Source organism: Pinus tabuliformis, chromosome Q (genome assembly GCF_031772625.1).
Source record: "Pinus tabuliformis cultivar Carrire ecotype Pingquan chromosome Q, CPIR1, whole genome shotgun sequence".
NCBI lineage: Eukaryota > Viridiplantae > Streptophyta > Pinopsida > Pinales > Pinaceae > Pinus > Pinus tabuliformis.
The window spans coordinates 287,640,545-287,661,903 of record NC_142296.1 but is presented as its reverse complement, the minus strand read 5'-3'; positions in this window follow the sequence as shown (position 1 = coordinate 287,661,903).

The window sequence follows — 21,359 nt, the reverse complement described above, 5'->3', positions numbered from 1 at the left end:
TCTCAGTCTCTGCACAGAGAAACTCTGCCCATATATGCTCACTCTTCCACACCCTTGGAGCCTACTCAGCCATCTGGCAGCTATACTACCATCCCTCCTCTCTTGGACACCTTCCCTTCTGGCTCTGCACCGTTACCTCCAAACCCTAACCCTAACCCTACCCCTCCAAACCCTAATCTCGAAGAAACCCTTGAGGGATCTGAGGAAGCGGAGCCTACCCATGGGAAGAAGCAAAGGTGTGTCAAGCCTAGGACACAGGAAGTCTTCATTGATTGGGAAGAAGACTTTCAGTGGCAAGACACCATGGATATGGTAGCGACGGTCCTGGTTGGCAAGGTCAGAGGCAGGAACTACACCACAGCAAGACTCAAACAATGGGTTGCGGAAATTTGGGGCCATCACCTGGCAAATCTACCTATCATACAAACCTTTGTTCGTGGTTGGTTTGCCCTTCATTTCGCGTGAGCTGAACATACTAACTGGGTCCAATCCTCCTTTTTGCAAATCGAACAAGCCCCGATCATGCTAAGGAGATGGAGTCTGCTGTTTGATCTGGACAAAGAACAACTTGGGGCGGGGCCAATATGGGTTCAGCTTCTTGGCCTGCCTCTCCACTTCTGGACCGAGGATATTTTCAGAAGAATTGGTAATTCACTGGGGATATACCTGGATTATGACAGATCCTATCTCTCAATGGGGATCATGGCCTATTCAAGACTATTGGTTCACCTGGACATTAGAGGTTGTTTGCAAGAAAAAGTCACGCTCCATTGGAGGAATTACAACCGGATCCAGATATTGGACTATGAGGGGGGTCCCCTTTTGCTGCAGATGCTCCCGTAAGGTTGGACACCTCTTCAAGGACTGCCCTCTCCTCACAAAATCAAAGATGGGCAACAAAGGGAAGACCTCATCAACAGGGGGAGCACAGACACAGGAGGAACACTCGGATGGGGCCGATATGATGGACACTGGTGCAGACAGATCCAGGCTTGCCTCATCAACACCGAAGAAGCACGAGAATGCATCCCTTCGGCCACCTTCACCTCCACTGACCAGGTCTAAGGCGGTCGTTGGAGTCGCGCTATCTTCGGGTATGTCTAATCCAAACCCTTACTCTGCATCCATTATTTATTCATCTGCACATAAGGAAATCTCTAAGCAACCTGGGTCGAATCTAGACAATCCTCAACTCTGTTTAAACCATCCGGTTAGCACACTCATTCCTCATATGCCTGAACCCTCACCATCTACGCGCTCGACCATATCGGAGCCACCAAAGGTATCAATCCCTGGATCTGACCTCGCTCCCCATTGATATCATCTTCGATCTCACTCCCGTGCACCAATGTCGAATGCTATTGGCATTGGTCTTACACCTTCCTCCTCTACCTTGAAGCTCCCCCGAGGTAGACCTTCCTTCTTGTGAAAAGCTAAACAGAAGGTAGGAATGGAGGTGCCCTTTGGGAAGCAAATTTCACTCGATAAGGTCCTTAGAGAATAGAGCCCTCCTTAGGTGTCTCCCCCATGAAGGTTCTCTCCTTCAACTGCAAAGGGATTGATAGTCTCGAGAAAAAACTAGCGCTGAGGAGGCTTCTCCAGAAGGAGCCGAGTGATTTGGTCTTTCTACAGGAAACCTTGGGTGTGGCAGCTATCATTTCTCCTCTATTGGAATCTATGCTCCCAGGATGGCATTTCCAAGCCATTGATGTAAATGGATGCTCGGGGGGCATTGCCCTGGGATACAACCCCCGCAAAATTAATCTACTGGGTTCTTGGGGGGGTATAGGGTTCATAGGGGCGGACTTATACTCGACTGAGCTAGGAGTTGAGATTAGAATGATAAATATATATGGGCCCTGCCATCATAGAGAGAACTTCTGGGAAAGGATTTTGGTAGCCAATATTTTTCAGTCAGATAATATCATTCTAGGAGGAGACTTGAACTTCTCCCTAGGCTACTCGGAATCTTGGGGTCACCAAATTTAAGCCGACCTCTTAGCGGGTTTCTTTGAGCAGCTCCTTGACATTCACAAGCTCATAGATATCCCATTTTCAAAACTAGCCCCTACTTGGAGGAACAAAATAAGCGAGGAGGCCAGCCTTGCCAGGAGACTGGACCGATTCATCATCAAGGAACAATTTCTAGAACAGGGTTATACTTATTGCCAATGGGTGGGAACCGACAGACTCTCAGACCATCTGCCAATTCATCTTGAAATCCGTGGCAATATTAGCAAACCTATAGATCCTTTCAAATTCAACTCCACATGGTTGAAAGGTAACTCCTTCATTCACCTAGTCACAGAATTTTGGAAGGCTCACTCACAGGCAAGAGGTGGGAACATCACTGAAGGATTTGTGGCCAACCTGAAGGAATTGAAGAAGCTATCCAAGATTTGGGCTCACAACAAGAGGTGTGATGAATAGCATCAGTTAAATGAGATTGAACTGGAGATAGCCAACCTAGAGGATAACAGTGGAGGCACCTTCCCTTCAAATGAGCTTAGGGACAAGCTCACTGAATTAACAGTCTTAAGAGGAAACATTCTCAAGGATAAAGAGGAAACTTGGAGACTGAGGAGCAGAGCTATATGGCTGAGGGAAGGGGATGATAATTCCAAATTTTTCCACAAATTTGCTAATGGAAGGAGGGTCATTAATACCATATGGAAACTGACAAATGAGTAAGGAGCAGAGGTTGATACCTTCCCTCACCTGGCCTCCCTGGCCACCTCACACTTCAAGCAGGTCTATCAGGCCCCCCCTAATGCTACCCTAGCAGAGGTCATTAGAGTAGCGCAACTGTTCCCTTGGTTCATTGATAATGAGGAAGTCGAGCAGCTTAATAGAGAATTCACTTTAGGGGAGCTCGAGGCTACACTGAAATGGTTTAAAAAGGATAAGAGCCCTCGGCCAGATGGATGGTTTGTAGAGTTCTACCTGGCCTTTTTTGACATACTTGAAAATGACCTGCTCAAGGTCATTGAGGAATGTAGGAAGACTGGGCGTATGCATGGGGCTATTAACTCCACTTTCATTGCACTTATCCCAAAATCAGATAATCCATCATCCTTTAATGACTTTCGACCCATCTCCATCTGCAATTGTCTATACAAAATCATATCAAAAATCATTGCAAATCGCCTCCGTCCCATCCTATCCAACCACATATCACCAAAGCAATTTTCCTTCCTATAGGAGCGACAGATTCATGAAGCCATAGGCATTGCCCATGAAGTAGTGCACTCCATCCAAACCAGAAAGATCAAGGGAATGATCCTCAAAGTTGATCTCTTGAAAGCCTTCAACAAGGTAAGCTGGCTTTACCTCAGAATGCTTCTTACTCATTTAGGATTTCCAGTGGGAGTTATTAAATGGATTATGTGTTGCATCACCAATATATCCTTTAGTGTATTGATTAATGGGGCTGCATCACCCTTCATTGGCTCTGAAAGAGGTCTCAGACAGGGGTGTCCACTGTCTCCTCTACTCTTTCTCCTAGTCAAGGAAGGGCTAAGCAAACTGATCAAGGACATGCACCATAGAGGTAGACTCTCCGGAATTAGAATATCAGAGGATTGTACTATAACTCACCTCCTTTTCAGAATTGGTGACCTCACGACCATACAAACACCATCAATCTTTTCAAAATTGCTACTGGCATGACCATTAACAACTCTAAGTCCACAATAATGGTATCAGAATGCTCCCCCCATGAGATACACTTTGCGATTCAAAGGTTCCCTTTCACTCTGACCCAGATAGATGGAGGCCTCCAGTACTTGGGTTACAGACTGAAACCACTTGGATATAAAATTGCGGACTAGATATGGTTGATCTCCAAGCTTGAGAAAAGACTCAACATATGGTACCATAAACATCTCTCCAGAGATGGAAGGTTGGTGCTCATCAAAGCGGTATTGGAGGCCACCCCGGTATATTGGATGTCCCTTGCATGGATCCCAAGAGGAATTCTCAACCAAATACAAAACCTCTGTTGCAGATTCCTGTGGAAAGGAAATCAAACAGGAAGGATATTTGCATGGGCAAGATGGGATCTTCTGTCTATCCCAAAGAAATGAGGGGGGGGGGGGGTGGTGGGGCATTAAAAAATTGGAGGATTTTTCCTCTGCTCTAGCAGCCAAGCTAGGGTGGCAACTAATTACCTCCAACAGTCTCTGGACCAAAATCGCAGTTGCTAAATATATTGCTCCATTAAGGCCAATGGATTGGCTGAGACTAACAAGCTGGAACAAAAAGGGGATCTCAAATATCTGGAAAGCGGTTCTAAGCTCGATTCCTCTTATTCGGGATGGTCTAACTTGGAGAATATCTGATGGGACATCCATCCGAATCAGCCGAGACCCTTGGATAGGATGTGGGAATGCACATTTGCTACCTCAGGGCTTACTCCAGAACCTCAACGATAAAGGTATCACCCACATAATGCACATTTCAGATCTGGAGAGTTCGACCTTCCTCCACCAAGCTTGGAAGACAGCCCACAACTTGCTCCTTCCTATACAATGGCACCAAGCTTGGAGTACCTACACTACTGCTCTCGAGGTATCCCACATTCAACTAAGAGAAGGGGGAGATGAGATCACATGGGCCATCACCATAAACGGTCGGTACTCCCAAAAAGAGGGGTATCTACAACTCGCCAATAGACACAAGCCACATCACATTGAAACATAGTGGAAGGATATGTGGAAGCTTAATGAACCTCCCCGAACTAGATTACTTATGTGGTCTATATTGAAAAATAAGGTGCCGACGGGTGATAACTTGTCTAGAAGAGGGTTATATGGACCTTATTGGTGCTGCCTATGTAAGGAAAACACTAAATCTTTGGATAACCTCTTCCTCTTCTGTCCTGCTACAATTGATCTTTGTACCTCCATTCTTACCCACACTTTCTCACCTATTAATTGGGGGGTCATACTACCAAGGAAGTATGGGCAAATTTGTGGTCGTCTGTAACACCGCCAAAAGCCAGAAACCTCCCCCTACTCATTTGTTGGGAAATCTGGATAGCAAAGAACCACTCCATTTTCCGGGACACCGCCCCTCATTGGCCATCCATCATAGCTAGAATTATATCTGATTACAATTCACTTCCTGAGGACTTGGCTGCTTCTCCACCTAGGAACATCATTCCCGAGTCCATCGATCACTCACAGCCCTGGGCATATTTTGATGGATCCACACAAGAAACAGGATGTGGAGGTGGGGTTGTCCTATATATTTTAGATACACATCATTATCATATACAAATGGGACTTGGAAATGGTACAAACAATTTTCTTGAACTCTCCATGGCCAAATACCTCATCCAATTTGCAATTGAAAAAGATTGTCATAATATATAAGTATTTGGTGACTCGAAAATTGTATGTGACTGGAATAAAAAAACCACAACATGTCATACATTCACATTCAGACATATATTGGATGAAGTGCATAGATGCATCACATGTTTTGCAAATATTGTTTATCACCACATATACAGGGAACGGAACTCCATCGCTGACAAAATTTCCAAAGAGGCAATGATCAGTACATGCAACATCTGGATGACCCAGGAGTAGTGGGGAGGTGAATAGTACCAGTACTACCACCGCCCATATATGGACCAGGAAGATCATGTGCAACAGGAGCCTGAAAACATGTGATATTCGACTGTTTTATTTCTGTTTATATTTACTATGTTTATATATATTTCAGTACATGTCCTCAGGAATACTCTATGCGCAAAGTAGAATTTCTGAATTATTTTATACAGTACTATTAAAATACCGTCTCCCTGCGTGGAGAACATATTTTTGGCTCTTAAATTTTTAACTGGCACACAGCCACTACATTTTGCATATGCTCATAACATCTACAACATGTAATTTTCCTATTAATGAAAATTATGATTTTTCCAAGGGGAAAAAAAACTTTCTTAGGAGTCATACTATACATGTGAATGATTTACTCCAACTACTTATAATTCTAGTAATTATGTGTTGATTTTCCAGTGCTAATTATACAAGCACAATTTTCTGCATCTTGTAATTACTTCCAATGATATATGAACATCATTCAGTAATTACACATAGAAAATTCAAGTTTTTATAATCTTTGGCTTCTTCCTTAGATTACTTCATATGTGTGTGTGTGTGTGAGAGAGAGAGAGAGAGAGAGAGAAATATGTGAGTGTTGAGTGAGTGATAAGTGTATGATTTTTATAGTAATATTAGTTATCCTAAAAAGTTCATGTCTCTTTGTAAATTAAATTAAATTTTCTTTCTTTTAATTTTAACTTAAATTAAATTAAAATTTCTTTCTTTTGATTTTAACTTGTGTAGCTAGGGAATACCTCCCACATCTACCCAAAAATCAACACTCCCTATTAGCTAAGGAGGCATTCACGTTGAATTCCTTAGATGTCCACTTCATTGAAAATTTGTTACTATGGGAGTTGCAATGGACTGGATGTCCATTATCTAAAATATCTAAAGGATCATAATCGTATTCTTCCTTTGTCTAAGGAATATCTCACCCAACTTTTGTCACACTTTAGTCCCAATAAATAATGTGTCCAACCAAAATCCTTCATCTCAAACTCATAGGTCAACTCCTTCTGATATTGAAGTAGGGCTTGATTTCTCCCTATATCACATAAGCAAGTACTTCTTCCATTGCTACTCCCTCTATCACATGAGTCCTTATGCTCTCGTAATAAACAATTCATATAATAACAAGATCAACCAAGACTCATCAGATATCCATCAATCCAATAATATTAAGCCCAACGTGTTTGCTTGTGATTGTATTTGTGTAGCTGGGGAATAGTTGTTGTAGCTACCCAAAAATCAACTCTCCCTCTTAGCTAGGGAAGTATTCACTTTGATGTCTTAATATGTATCTCTTTGTTGAAAAATTTCTCCATTCGAACAAATTTTTGACTAAGCTCAGCTATGTTGATGAAACTATCCACCTCATGTTCTATTCCATAACCATGTGGAAAGCATCCTGCATCAACATCATCCAAAGGATCTAGTTACCCAATAGACAAGTCCCCTTTGGAAATGGATCTAGTCACCCACTAGCCAAATAACCTTTAGAAATATGGAAATGTACCCCCTCACGAGAATAAGACTAGTCTTAGGTCACCAACTATCCAAGTCGTCACTTGGAACGATGTTATTACGCCTAACCAATGGTGAAACCCCTGTCTAATTTACCATTCCCTCATGTTGTCACATGATATTAAATGATAAAACACTTTCTTGATGCTTGTGGCACTCACTATACCCATTAGTCAAGTAACCCTTGGAAATTGTAGAAATTATTGTGTAGATCTGAAACTGCTCATGAAATTTACTAAACCACAAGACTTAAATCTATTCTACTATTCTGTGGAATTCAATTCACGATTGAGAACCCATATCATAAACATGCAAGAATAATTATCAAACATGGACATAGATTTATCTATGGAAAATCAACCGATCAAAACCCCTTCCTATCTGTATTGCATTAATCAAAGAATAGAGATGAATACATATGCTTACTCAAGCCCGAGCACAACCTACAAGTGTATAGTCTATCTCTCTACCAGTTTGACTGACTTTGGCCAACACTTAGCCAAATTTTAAGCCCTCCAAGCTCCTATTTCCTTGTGTTGTTCCTTGAGGAAATTAGCCCCTATTATTTAGGAAATTCCCTCAATTGGATTGTGAAATTCTTCTAGGCTCGTCCTCTTACTACATGCACCACCTGTACACTTCGGAATAGCCTATAATTGATAGTACACTGCCTTGGAATCTCCATCTCTACCTGCATCAATTTTTTTGGGTTGATTAATTAGTTAACTAGTTGATCACTGAGTGCTGTTGAAGTTCCACTTCCACAACTTGACCTTATACTAGTTCTTCCAACAGTTAGAACTAGTTTAACTAACCATAACTCAATTTAACTGAAATAGATTGTTACGAATTAGAAATCAATCATATTGAACTAAACTTGAGCTTCCCCAACATGAATTAACTGATTTAACTGAGTGACAAGTGCCTTGTCACCCCAGTTAACTAACTCCAAGATTTTTGTTGAAATGGAAATTCAAATTTTCTCTAGTTTGACCAAGGAAAAGTCAAATTGAGATTTTTTTGTTGCATTTTCAACACTCCCTCTCAGTAAGAAAGGGATTATCAACCATCCCTTTTATGCACCTGTGGAACTTGAACTTCCCTCTTGAAAAGGCTTTTTTCAAAATGTTAGCATCTTGTTCCTCTTTTAGAATGTACTGCAACAACGCTATCTTCCTCTACACTCAGTCCCGTAAATGGTTATATTGAATATATATGCTTATATTGATCATGAAAAACAAGATTTTAAGAGAGCTTAATGAAACATTGATTACCACAGTAGATCACAATTAGATCCATCATTTTACCAAACAATCCAACAAGTATCTTTCTCATCCAGATTTCTTCACATGTTGCTTGACTTTCAACCATGTATTTTTCTTCTACTGAGCTGAGTGCCATAGATACTTGTTTCCTGTTGTACCAAGAAATCATTGTGCACCGAACACTGAAAATTGCACCTGATGCACTCTTTCAGTTTGATGGAATCCCTGCCCAATATGCATCTGTGAAGCCACACATCTTCACTCCCTATGTCCATTTGTACCAAAGTCCAAACTAGGTAGTGCCTTTGAGGTACCATAGAACATGCTTAGTTGCACTCCAAAATAGTTTGGTTGGCCTAACCATAGCTTGTCTTAGCTGATTGACTGTATAGCACATATCTGGTCGTGAGTTCACAAGATACATTTGTGAAGCCACCAACTGTCGGTAAAGAGTAGCATCCACTTCCTCACTTGAAGTGGTATTCTCTTTCATCTAATTGGTCGATGGAGGTATCTTCATGGGTTTGCAAATATCCATACAGAACCTATGAAGTATCTCATTGGCTTACTTTCCCTGAGAGACAAATAGTTCCCCATCACCTTGCCATATTTCCAATCCGAGGAAGTAGTGCATGAGACCCATGTCATTCATTTCAAACTCTCTTGCAAGGTCCTCCTTACAAGATTTGATCAGCTGCTCATCACCAGTTAAAATGAAGTCATCAACATATAAGACAATAATCAACAATTTACCTTCTACCAAAATATGATAGAGATTTGCATCTACTTCACTTTTGGTGAAGCCCAAACTGGTGAGATAAATATTGATCCTGGTGTACCAAGCACGGGGTGCTTGCTTGAGTCTACACACATCATACTCCCGATAAAAAGTCTCGAAGACTTCTAGTTTCTCAATATACACCTCCTCCTCAATGACTCCATTGAGGAATTTTTTTTTCACGTCCATCTAGTGGATCTTCCACCCCATATGTGCAGCCATAGAAAGAATTGATCTAATGGATGAGTACCTTGCTATAGGAGAAAAGGTCTCATCATATTCAATCCCTTCAACCTAAGAGTACCCCTTGGCCACAAATATGGCCTTGTACTTTTATATTCTTCCATATGCTACATGCTTTACCTTGAAGATCCATCTCGAACCCACAACTGATTTGTCTGCTAGTCTTGGGACCACTTTCCAAACACTGTTGTTTACAATGGATTCATGCTTTTCCACCATTGCATCAACCCATATAGGTTTCTCTAATGCTTCCTCGAAAGAGGATGGCTCAACCTCAATCTCTATCATTAGCTCCATGTAGCCAATGTACCTATTTGGTGACCTTCTCTAATTGTGCTAATTTTAAGGAGAACCCACATTCTCCCTCGCATCCTGCAAGAGTATCTTAGCTTCCTTGGTCCTTTTCCTAGCTTCTTTGGATGGTTTATCATGAGTGGTTGTCTCCACTCTTTGCTCTTCAATTTTTGGTTGCTCCGTAACTTCTTGAGGTTCCTCTTCTGGAGCTAAAAGCTTCTCTTCTAGTGGAAGCTCCCTCTCAAGAGATCATTGCATGGCTTTGTCTTCATCAAATTTTACATCCCTTCACAAAACTGTCATTATGAGGGATGACATGTACACATGGTAGTTGTGGTGAGTTTCTATGTAACCCACAGATACCCCCAATTCTATTGTCGCCTCTAGCTTCTTCCTTGATTCTTTAGAGACATGCCAGTAAACAGAGGCTCCAAAAATCCTGAAGTGCGACACATTTGACTTTCTCCCCAAGAAAGCCTCCTCTAGTGTAATCATGCCTAGAATCCCATGAAGAATTTGGTTCTTCAAATAGATTGTTGTATTGCATGCTTCAGCCCATAAGTGCAGAGGTAGGACTTGGTCATGCAACATTTCCCTTGTTGCTCCCACAATACTACGATTCTTCCTCTTACCCACCCATTATGTCATGGGTTGTGGGGTGCTTTCAACTTCTATCGAATGCCTTCCTTTGCACAAATTTTTTTAAACACATTCGATGCATACTTACCTCCATTATCGCTCTGAGAGCCTTCACCTTATTTCCCATTTCTTTCTCAACCAGTGCCTTGAATTCTATGAACTTGGAGAATCTCTCATCCTACTTCTGGATGAAGAAGACCCAACACTTTCGTGAGAAGTCATCAATAAAAATGACAAAATATTTGTGCCTAGTAGTGGAGGCCGTCGAGAAAGGTCCACAAACATTAGAGTGGATCCTTTCAAGGATGGCATGTGCTTTGTTGTCCTGTTGTGGTCACCAACAACCCCCCTCTTTGTTTAATATTAGTAATAACATCAAGCGAAGGGGGACCCTTAACCAAAAATCCAAAAAATATTTTCGTTTGAAAAATCTTTTGTATTAACTCCCTAAGAGCTATATCGCGTCGCAAAGGAAAAAAAGAAGCGCTCTCCCAAAGTGCATAAATACACTGAAAGGGAGCGACGCGAGAACTCATCGCACTGCATGCATTAAAAGCGCTCAAAAAGGGAAAACCTAAAGAACCGCCGACGGCCGATATGCGACGTCGCACGTCGCAATGTCGCATAAGCAGCACAAAGTGACAAAGCGAAAACCTTGCGACCTTGCGATCTTGCGATATGCGATTTGCAACCATGCAAAGCTACGACCTGCGATCTATGGTTTGCGACGAATGAGACCATCAATTGCTGCGATACCACTTATTTACATCACAATCTTCGACGCTGCGATGCAAATCGCAGAAGCCATTCGTCGCAGGCATTCCTCGGCATGATCTGTGAGCCCAATATTAGGCGCGCACCTTACGGGAAATTAATGATTGTACGCCTGTGTATCCAAAGATGATTATGTTGCATTTTTCGAAGAGTCAAGTCATAATGGGTGACATGATTATGCATTCATTAGAACTTAATTGCTTTCATGTCAATCTTTTCTTCTGTCTCTTTTTATTTACATGAACTATAAGTCAGCAACTGATATAAATCTATATGCAGGAAACATCTAAGGAAAAGCGCCAGAGCTAGAAGAACAGAGAGGAGATGACTTCGCAGATGGATACCGCATACAGCAGGGCCGCGGATTCCAGAGTATCACTCAACAAATGCTGATGGAAATAGGCTATCCAGGACTCAGAGTCAAAGGTGCACAAAAGCAAAGCGTTTATGAAAGATCCTGAGTCCCAAATTGGGTAAAGCAAAAAGAAAAACGCTTAAGGGGAAAGACGTCTCAGAAAAGCCTGGAACAAAGAATGGAAACAAGTTTCAATTGAGAAAATCGTTCAGGCAACAAAATCCCCAGCTCATTGAGTCATTCGCACGGCCAGAAACCGAAATAGCAACAACACAATCAGTTTGAAAGAAATCTGAGTTGTACTAAGTATACACACCGTGAAGACACTCCTCCAGAAGAACACTTTCAAAAATATCTTCTAGTTTGTCAAAAAGAGGTGCCAGCTCTTGTTATTTCTAATTTTCAAGCTTGAACAAAAGGAAAGGACAAGCAGCCGACTCTTTCACGGCGAACAGCGCATCGCTTACAGCACTAAGGAGCAGATACAGAAATGGTTAGAAATTAGATTCAGTTTTTAGAAATAAATTTGTTTTAGTAAAAGGGCGGTCATTTGAAGCCGTTCCCTAAATTTGTGTAATTAAAATTAGCCGGTTAGTAGTATTTAACCCTTCTCGTTGCATTAGAGAAGGGTCCGGAAATTTGTCAAAAAACTTGTCCTCAGAACATGCACTTTTGCACCCTCGGAGGGGGTTTTTGATGAATGGATGGATCGAGATTTATTTATGTTTGCATTTTAATACCTGCTACTGATGTTGCACTTCTGTACTCTTAGTAGGCATTAGAAGTAAGTAGAAATAGATCGTTATTGCTTAAGGTCTGTGAGTATAAAATCAGTCATAAATGGTACTTTTATCTCTTGACGAATTTCTGCTTGCATTCTTAGAGTAATATACAGTTGATGTTGTTTATATGTTAATGTATGAATGAGTGGACTACCATTTGGCACTTTTGTACGGTGGAGTCATTGATTTGTGCTTAATACATGAATAACTGATTATGCGATATGTTGTTCACAACCGTTTTGCTTAACTTTTTATGCAGGATGGTTCATCTTAATTGATTTATATTCTCATAATAGCTGAATAATCTTCATTACCAATTATTGTGTGAAATCTTTCTAGATCGCATAATGGAAAAAGTTCTATCCCGGGTTAGCGTAGATTAGATGTGTTGTTCTTGATAGATTAAAGTAGTATAAAATTCAGTCTCAGAGTTTAGAATTAAATTAGCTTAGAAATAATTCCAGATTTTCATTATCATATTCTACACACACACACACATCACCAAACTCTACACACACACACCCCTTAGAACGGGAAGCTGGTCCTGTTATCCCCAGTCGGACCCGCTACACCAAACGGGCACGGAGCCGCCAACCAGGTTCCCGACCGGGTGGGTATCCCCCTTGTTGTTGACCCAATTTCAGGGCCCTCAACATATTTGGCGCTAGAAGGAAGGCACGAACTATGAATGGCACCTAAAGCAATATCTAAATACCATTCTGAGAGTAATACACCCTCATCAACTCCCTCGACTTCTCCAACACGGTTAAACCCGGAATTTGAAGTCGCTCGAGTATCTACCACTGCTACATATTCGAATATATCAGACCAATCTATCATTGAACCCCCTGAAATTCAAAATTTGATTCGTAAACTCCAGGGATTCGTTATTTTTAACCAGAAGTCTGATAAATCTAAAAGCAGCGTGACTTCGCAGTACAACCCTGCTCATCCCCTTACCAGATTAAAGAGTGAAAAATTTGGCATACAACCAAGTGAACTCCCTCTTCCTACCAGGAAAAGAGCAAGAAAAACACCACCAGAGTCTGACAGTAAGACTCCTTCATCCACTTCGTCCATATCAACTCCCTCACCGCGAAGTCAACCACCCACTCTTTCATTCCAACTCACTCACCCATCTTCTACAAACCTTCCTCTTCAATCATCAAAGATCTTAATATCTTCATCTTCTCAGCATCAGGGATCATCTTCTGCACTTCCATTAACTAGCAGCTCAACGATGGCCCAGTCTCCATGGAACAATCCTGGGGCAGTTTTAATGCCTCCACCCCTGAGCCCTATACCGGCCCATCCTGAGAAATGGCTGCCTAAATTCAATCCGGAAGCAGGCATGCTAGCCGAGGAACATATCAATAATTTCATGCTTTCTGTTAATCTCAACGGAGTCACTAACGAAGACGTTGTTGTCCGGCTTTTCCCTTATACAATGCAAGGAACAGTCGGGTCGTGGTATTTTTCATTACCTTCCGGATCCATCACAAGATGGGATATTTTTCAAAGTCAGTTCCTCACCAAGTTTGGTGATGACAGATCCACGGCGACATTGATCAATGACCTATCTAATCTTAAGGCTGAGGCTAGAGAACCCATTAAATATTTTAACTTACGGTTCAATAAGATCCTCAACAAAATCCCCGTTGCTTCACAACCCAGCGAGGAAGTAAGATGTGAATGGTACATCACGGCTTTACCTCCAAACTTGGCTATCTTCGTAGATAGGGCAAACAAGACCACCTTAGTTGACAACTTGACAGAAGCGTTAGCAGTAGAAAAACGCGTGGTAGCCCTAGAAAAGAGATCTGCTATAGAAGAACGCAAATCTAAGAAGATCTCTTTCAAAGAAGACACCAAGAAGAAGCAAACGAAAGACCCTTTCGATTTGGAAGGATTACAAAAAGTGTTGAAATCCATGTCCAATGAGATGATTGATATTAAGAAACAAGTAGCAGAGACTTCTTCGAAAAAGCCCTTTAGGACTTTTAAAAGAAATCCTCCCATGGAGGTAAAACCACCTAGTGTTGTCTCAAACGTTGAATCTGAAGAAGACGAAGAAGAAGAGAATACCACTGAAGGGTAGACCGACGAGGAAGAGGTCGTAGAACTACAAGGAATGTGGGACTTCATCCTCCCACAAGAAGAGGATCAAGAAGCATTTCCTGTTAGCACGAGAAGCAAAAATCAACTTGATCCTCCCCAAACTACCCCAAAACAAAAGGGCGCAAACCCTGCAACAAAAAAGACAACTGCTAAAGCGACCCAGCTTAGCCCAGTCCAATCTGATCAAACGCCTCCATCAAGAACACTAATAGTGTCGGATGAAATGGAATATAACATCATTGATGACATGAAGAAGACTAGGGCTAATATCACTCTGTATGAATTGAGTAAATTGAAACACCAGCAGAAAATAATGATGAAAGAATTACATGCTGTGCCTACTGCATCTTTACCTACAGCTGTAGCTTCCCACAATCTGGGAAGGCCTCCAACCAACACGATCAATAAAATTGATCCAAACGACATCGCCTTGATTGGAGGAAGATCAAGATCTCATACTCCTCCTTTTCTTCTCACATATGAAATCTTCAACAAAAACGTGCATAATTGCTTGGTCGATTCTGGTGCTTCAACGAATATTTTACCCAGGTCAATATGTGCCAAATTGAATGTGCAACCTCAAAAATCCGCAGTACGTATAGTTCAACTTGATCGATCCCAAGTCGAAGTGATTGGTGAACTTAATCAGGTGACCATAAGATTGTCGTCTAACCCAAAAGTGTGTCAGGTTATCGACATTCTAGTAGTTGATATCCCTGAGTTCTATGGTTTGATTCTTAGTAGGGATTGGTCGGAGAAACTCCACGGATATTTCTCAACCGACTGGTCGCACATGTGGTTACCATACAATGGTAAACCAAATCAGATAAAGGTTGAACGAGAGTTGCACCAAAAATACATAGTGACAGAACTGGAAGGAGAAAATGAAGCCATAACATACAATAGCAGCATTGTAGGCAATTACGCAATAGATTCTTTCCTAGGTAATTTCAATGCTCATATTTCACCATACTTAGAGAATTCAGTTTTATCCCAAGTTGAAAATTTCTCCCAAACTGATGACTCAAAATGTTTTAGTTTTTTAGATAATTCTGTAAATACCTTTTTATTTTGGAAATTATATTTTGACGGATCTAAATCCAATGAGGGAGCAGGAGCAGGATGCGTTCTGATTAACCCAGACGGGAACAAGATTATGCTCACATGCAGACTTGAGTTCGATTGCACGAACAACACAGCGGAGTACGAAGCCTTGGTTCAAGGCCTATACAAATCAATCGGATTAAACGTTAAGTATCTTCAAGTCTTTGGAGATTCGGAGATCGTCGTAAAACAGGTATGTAACACAATACATTGCCTGTCAAGTCATTTAAAGCATTATCAATCATTAGTTCAAGATCTCACTACACATTTCGTAGCATTTAACATCTCGTCAATTCCAAGAATTCAAAACGCGAGCGCAGACCTGTTAGCTAACGTAGCCTCTAGACTTATCCCTTCCGAAGATTTTAGTCTTGATAGGTTTTCAATAGAATTAATCTTTAGACCATCCATCCCTGACAATATCACCAATTGGAGAGTGTTCAACGACGATCCTGACATCGTAAATTTCCTTACTTCTGAAGGATCCTACTCAAATCATATAATCGACGAAGACCATCATGATCACCAAATACAACAAAATGGCTCTGACAATGCTATACCGAAATCAGTGGTCAAGTTAGAAGATCTGTATGATTTGAAAAGTCGGTTTAAAAAGTCCGCCAATGCTAAACTTTGCAGTTCTACCCTGAACTATGAATTAGTAAACCTTGGGACCGATCAGAAGCCACAAAACGTTAACCTAGGTCACGGCCTAGCCCCTGAAGAGAAATCAGCATATATCCATCTTCTGAGACAATACAAAAACGTTTTTTCCTGGAATTACGACGAGCTAAAGACATACAACACTTCTATCATTCAACATGTTATCCCTATGATTGACAATGAAAAACCTGTCCAGCAGAAGCTCAGAAAAATACACCCTAACCTAGAAAATCAGATAAAAACTGAGCTTAATAAGTTGTTGAGAGCCAGAATAATCTTCCCCGTAAGGCATTCTAAATGGGTATCCAATATGGTGCCCATTAGGAAGAAAAATGGAGATAATAGAATCTGTATCAATTTCCGAAATCTCAACAAAGCCTGTCAGAAAGATAACTTTCCCCTCCCACCTATGGAGCAAATATTACAGGCAGTAGCAGGCTCAGAATTAATGTCATTCCTGGATGGATTTTCAGGATACAATCAAGTACTGGTGCATCCCGATGATCAGTTAAAGACTACGTTCCAAACCAAATGGGGCACTTATGCATATCGGAAGATGCCATTTGGTCTGATCAATGCCGGAGCTACCTTTCAGAGAGCCATGGACATTGCGTTTAAAGGGCTAGTCAATAAATCAGTAGTGATTTACCTGGATGATATAACAGTGTACTCCAAAAAACGAAACAACCATCTCAAAGATTTGAAGCAAATCTTTCAAAGATGCTTGAGGTATGGGATTTCGCTCAACCCAAAGAAATCTTTCTTTGCATTAAGCGAAGGGAAATTGCTCGGATTCATAATGTCGAAATCTGGTATTCACATAGAACCCGACAGAATCAAGGAAATTTCCGAAATATCCATACCCAATAACAAGAAAGCCATGCAATCCTTCCTTGGACAGATCAATTTTGTCAAAAGATTTGTCCCGGATTTTTCACGTATTATTTCTCGCTTACAAAATATGATAAAAAAGAATTCAAATTTCAAATGGGGTCTAGATGAGCACGAAGCGTTCAACTTAATCAAACAAGATATCATCAATGCTCCATCTTTGGCCACCCCAAATTTTTTGGAATCTTTTATCTTGTACACTTTTGCCTCAAAGAAATCCTATGCGGCGATTTTGACCCAAGCAAATCAAGAGAAAGCGGAAGCTCCAATCGCATTCTTTAGCTCGAACTTACAAGGTGCTGAAATTAATTACTCAAACGTAGAGAAACAAGCATATGTTGTTTTCAAAGCAATCAAATATTTCAGACCTTTCTTGCTTAAAGCCCACACTAAAGTCGTAGTACCATTTCCGGCGGTAAGAAACCTTTTGGTGCAGAAAGACGTGGGTGAAAAGAGAGCTAATTGGATTACCGCTTTACAAGAATATAATCTTGAGATCAAACTAGCAAACATCGTAAGAGGTCAAGGCTTCTGCAAGATGTTAGTCGGAGCATCGCAAATCCCAGAGAACTCATCTGAAGAGGTACAAGCGTATGAGGTAAGCCTAAACGATGCAGAATCATCATATGCTGACACCATTTATTTTCTTAAGAACGGGTATGCTCCATCACGTCTGGATCATACCAAGAAAAGAGCTCTGAGATTAAAAGCTAAACAATACTAGCTCATAAATGATGTCTTGTTTAAAAGGAATTACGATTCTGTGCTTCTTAGGTGTCTTGAGAAAACTGAAGCCGAAAAGGTTTTGCAGGAACTCCACGATGGACCAGTGGGTGGACACTATGCCGGAGATGTGACTGCACATAAAATCTTGCGTGCAGGATATTATTGGCCCACGCTGTTCAAAGACTCATACAATCACGTAAGGAAATGCCAAGTCTGCCAGACTGCTGCAGGAACACAAAGGAAACCATCCATGCCGCTACAACCAGTCAACATCGACCAACCATTCAGTCAATGGGGCTTGGACATAATAGGTGGGATCGTTCCTCACTCTTCTAAGCAGCATAAGTATATCCTTACGGCAACTGATTATTTTACCAAATGGGTAGAAGCAGTTCCTCTCAAGACAGTTCATTCTGAAAATATTATTGAATTCATAGATAAATTTATCATCACTAGGTTTGGATTGCCAACAGCATTAATGTTTGATAACGCTTCATATTTTTCTGGAAATACTATGACTGAGTTTGCGCTTAAAAGAGGGTTCAAACTGAAATATTCTGCCAACTACTATCCGCAAGGTAATGGATTGGCTGAGTCAAAAAAAAAGAACCTAATCAGAATTATCAAAAGAACAGTCGACCAAAACCAAAAGAATTGGCACAAAGCGCTGGTAAATGCTTTATGGGCTAATAGAATCACAAAGAAAGCTTCAATCGGCACTTCTCCCTTTAATTTAGTTTATGGGAGAGAAGTGGTTCTTCCGACTCACCTAGTCATTCCCTCTTTGTCTTTAGTGCAATATATCGATGAAGTATCTACTTCCTCTTTACAATTAAGACAAATGGAAATAATCAAACTAGAAGAACAAAGAGAACAAGCTAGGAAAACCCATGCTCATCACCAAGCGCTAATAAAATCTTCTTTTGACTCAAACATCATAACCAGAAAAAACTTTCAGATGGGTGATTTAGTTTTGAAATGGGATAAGGCTCATGAAGAAAAGGGCAAACATACGAAATTTCAAAAGCTGTGGCTTGGCCCTTTTCAGATTGTAGAAGTCGTAGGCCCATCTACATTCGTGTTGCAGGATCTGGCAGGTAGGAGAGATTCTTTACCTGTCAATGGACTGATTCTTAAATTATACTTTCCATAAAAGAGAATTCTTCTAATTTTTGTAGGATAGATTTAGTTTTTAGTTTTTATTTTGTTTTGTTTTTCTCTTTTTATGAATAAAACCCGTTGTAAATGATCATTTAAAAAGGATTCATGAAAGAGCACGCCAATTCTCTATCAGATTTTGATTTCTCTTGTACAAATAGCAAATTTTTTTGAAAATCTGAATTTTATTATTGACAAATAGAGTTAACTTCACTTTGATTATGATACTTGTTTCAACCTCTAAAAAAAAACTTTGACAAAAGCAACCTTTGGTAAAAGAATTGTTTTGTATCGGCACCATGAAAGGTATCATCAATAATAAAATAAGCATTCTCTGCAAAGCTGTTGTTTTCAAAAAACTCTATTATTGTCGTCCAGAGCTTTCTTAAGGAAAAACAATGACTTCCTCCCTGCTAAAAGGAAATTACAGCATTCAGAGAAACAATCCAAGGAAAACACTATATCTCAAAGAATAAGAGGTCTCATCACGAGCCGGCTTATCATGATCACAGATATTATAACTTGCTGACTTTGCCAATACTGTCTATCAAAACAGGGCAACGACTTAAGATTGTTGCAATCAAAAGACAAGAGGTCTCATCACGAGCCGGCTTGTTCAGCAAAAGTGTAAATCAAGTGAATGACTGTGTCATAATTTGGCCACCAAACCAAGACATTGTTTTTTAGAGAATTAGAAAAGGAAAAATGTGTCAAAAAGGATTTTTATCTGGAATGTTGCGAGTAACCTCAAATAGGAAAAAGGATCATTGCTAGATAACATGGTAACCCTGTCGAGGCTATGGACGCTTGCAGGCAGCAGAGGCTCTACCTACGACAAATGAGCATACTTTTAAGCCAGTACGCAGAGAAGACCTTATTTTATCTTTAATCAAGACCAAGTAATGTCTGATGCGAATGCAAGAAAAAACCTGAGGAAGCAGGCAATTGGGATATAAAAAGGGTTGAGACAAAATATCGTTGACAAGGTGAGGGGTAATCTACTCTATCTGTCTTGATCCGGATTTAAACAGGAACGCAACAAATTACAAAGATAACCATATACACAAAGATGCAGCGGAAATAATACTTCATTTCATTAATGGAAAAATACTGAAATATGCTTACAACCAGAAATGGAAATAAACCAGCTAGGGCGATGGTAGCTTATCTCTGAGAAGAGATGTGATGGCTACATGCCTCTGAACTGTCTTACAATGAGGCTCGAAGGCCTATTTATTGTTGAGAAACAATGGAAAACCCTTAACATTCCAAAACCTAACCCTAGGAGATGAAACACCAAACTGTGGGCCCCGTTTGGGGGTAAATTGGTACATCAACTTCCCGGGGTCGTAACTTTGGCATATGATCTTCGTTTGACGCGTACAATAGCTCATTAGAAAGATCTATCCAAGCACTATCATTGTTGGAACAGGCAACATTCCATGGACCCATGTTGCCCTTGGATTCCCCAAAAAACGTCGTTTAGGGCCTCAAAACGGCTCCGGAAGTTCAGGACCCGAAAAACTGCTAAAAATAGTAAGTTGTGCTACAATTGAGGAAACTGAAAATGCTGAGAAAGACAATGGTGGGGGTCCAGGTGGACTTGGCAGGTGGCCACCAATATCCACCTGGATCATTCCTCCCCCCTTAGGAAGCAATGGTCCCCATTGCGTTGAGCTCCTCCATGAGATGAGGAAACTTCTGCTGAACTTGTTCCCTGGTGAGCCACTTGCCCTGCTGAAGGAGTTGGCCTGCTTTGACAACTCGATACAGTTGGATATTCTGTTGGCGAGTGTTCTTGATCTGTGTGTCCATGATCCGATCAGTTGCAGCTTGTTCCATGCAATCTGGATTTAATTCTGTGGGTTTGAGCTATTCTGCAATGTCGGATGTGTCTAGCAATGGTGGAAAGTATGGCCGAAGGCGGTCCACATTGAACACTGGGTGCAGGCCAAGGAATGGGGGAATGCTGAGCTCAAATGCATTGTCTCCCATAGCCTTAGTAATGGTGTAAGGACCATATCGAAGTGGTCTCAATTTCCGATAGGCTCCAGTAAGGCGTTCCTTTTGCAAATGCAACCAGACTTTGTCGCCCACCTGAAACTTGTGTGGCACCCGGTGTTGATCATGTCGCTGCTTGTACTTGGCATTTGATTTCTCAAGAATGTCATGGACCTGCTGGCGAATATGTTGGATGCGCTCAATGAAGCTGGTGGCCTTATCTGTTTCGGACTGGACATGAGCTGAATTCATGTGAGTAGCTGCAAGGGGCATGGCCACATCAATGGGGCATAGTGGCTGGAATCCCAAACCCACCTGAAAAGGGCTATGGCCAGTGGAGCTGTGAAGAGCTCGGTTGTAGCTGTGCTGAACATAGGGAAGGCTCTCGTCCCATGTGCGTGGATGCTTTGAGTTATACATGCGCAGAAT